Here is a 2,385-nt window from a genome sequence, read left to right as displayed (position 1 = left end):
GCCCCCCCCTGTCCCCTTACCCACCGCGTCATTGTCACCCCCAGTGTCATTGTCACCCCCTCCCTGACCTGCCTTGTCACTGTCACCCCCCTCCCTGGGTCCCCCTGTCACCGCCTCAGCCCTCCCGTCCTTTGTCACCCCATGCCCTTGTGTCCTCATCCCCCGGTGTCCCCCTGGTGTCCCCCAGTGTCCCAGGTGTCCCCCAGTGCCCTCTGGCTATTCCAGGTGTCCCTTCAGTGTCCCCACTGTCCCCAGTGTCCCCTCAGTGTCCCCACTGTCCCCTCCTGTCCCCATTGTCCCCTCAGTGTCCCCACTGTCCCCCCAGTCCCCCCAGTGTCCCCCCAGTCCCCCCAGCCCTTCCCCCAGTGCCGGGATTTGGCTGAGATCCCCGAGCAGCTCAGGAGTTATTTTGGGGCTGGAGAGGCTTTTCCTGGCGAAATGGAATTCCTGCAAATCCCCGGCAGGGCGGTAATTCCCGCGGGATGGAGGGCAGGCGTTTGGGAATTGATTTCTGGGAGGGAAAAAAAATGAAAAAAATATTTAAAAAGGGATCACAAAGGGGCGCGTTCTGGTGGGAAGGGCTGGAGCCCCCAGCCTGGCCGCTCCTTCCCCTGTGGGAACGCTTCCCAAAACTAAAAATCCATGGAAATCGTCAAATTTCTTCCTTCCATCCCAATTCCAGGGCCGCAGCTCTCCAGGGAATCCCGACGGAGATCCTGGGACTGACCAGGAGGGTTTTCCTTGGCCACCCCAAAAATCCCTTTGGCCACCCCAAAAATCCTTCTGGCCACCCCAAAAATCCTCCTTGGCCACCCCAAAAATCCTCCTTGGCCACCCCAAAAATCATTTAAATCCTCCTGCGCCACCCCAAAAATCCTCCTTGGCCACCCCAAAAATCATTTTGGCCACTCCAAAAATCATTTTGGCCATCCCCAAAGATCCTCCTAGGCCATCCCACATATTTTCCTCATCCATCTCAAATATTTTCCCCTTCCACCCCAAAGATTCTCCTTGGCCACCCCAAAAATCCTCCTTGGCCACCCCAAATATTTTCCCCATGTACTTCAAGGATCCTCCTCGTCCATCCCAAATATTTTCCTGGTCCATCCCAAGGATCTTCCTGCTCCATCCCAAATATTTCCCTCGGGAATGGCCGAAGCCAGCTCTGGGATCTGCCGGGAGCCGCGGGCTCCAGATGGATATCCCAGAAATTCCCGCACAGATTGGGATTTCACAGCTCGGGATGAATATCCCAGGATTTCACAGCTCGGGGTGGATATCCCAGGATTTCACAGCTCGGGATGGATATCCCAGAAATTCCCGCACAGATTGGGATTTCACAGCTCGGGATGAATATCCCAGGATTTCACAGCTCGGGGTGGATATCCCAGGATTTCACAGCTCGGGATGGATATCCCAGAAATTCCCGCACAGATTGGGATTTCACAGCTCGGGATGAATATCCCAGGATTTCACAGCTCGGGGTGGATATCCCAGGATTTCACAGCTCGGGATGGATATCCCGGGAATTCCCGCACAGATTGGGATTTCACGGCCCAGTGGAGCCCCCGCCCGCCCCCGGCGCCGCGGCGCGAGGAACGCGGGGCCAGTGCCAGGCCCGGAGCTCCCGGTGACAATCCCGGAATTCCGAGTGCCAATCCTGGAATTCAGGGTGCTCATCCTGGAATTTGGGGTGCCGATCCCAGAATTTGGGATTCCAAACCCAGAATTCTGAGTCCCAATCTCGTAATTCCAGGTGCCAATCCCAGAATTCGGGACGCCAATCCCGGCTCTGTCGCTTCTGGGGCCGTGTCCCCCCCGGCTGCTCCGGGATTGGATCCGGGATTTTGGGATTGGGGAGCAATCCCAAAATTGGGGTCTCATGCGCTGGGGGACTCGCTGGGCTCTTCCCAATGTCAGGGTTTGGGATCCAGTGCTGGGATTTGGGATCCAGTGCTGGAGTGATGGATCCAAGGCTGGGATTTGGGATCCAGCACCAGGATAATGGGCCAAATACCGGGAAAATGGACCCAAAACTGAAATAATGAGCCAAACATTGGGATTATGGGCCAAACACCAGGATAACGGATCAAACTCTGGGATAACGGATCACGTTCTGGGATAACAGACCAAACACGGGGATAATTGACCAAATGCTGGGAAAATGGGCCCAAAACTGGGATTACGGGCCAAACATTGGGATAATGGACCAAACACCAGGATAATGGGCCCAAAACTGGGATTATGGACCAAACATTGGGATAACGGATCAAACCCTGCGATAACAGACCAAACTCCGCGTTAAAGCTGCAGCCGAGCCGCCCAGGCCATGACGCCTCCTCCTCCTCCTCCTCCTCCTCCTCCTCCCAGATTTTGGGTTCCCCG

The sequence above is a fragment of the Geospiza fortis genome, unplaced genomic scaffold (genome assembly GCF_000277835.1).
Source record: "Geospiza fortis unplaced genomic scaffold, GeoFor_1.0 scaffold735, whole genome shotgun sequence".
Lineage (NCBI taxonomy): Eukaryota > Metazoa > Chordata > Aves > Passeriformes > Thraupidae > Geospiza > Geospiza fortis.
The sequence above is the reverse complement of the archived record's forward strand: the minus strand, read 5'-3'. Positions refer to the sequence as shown.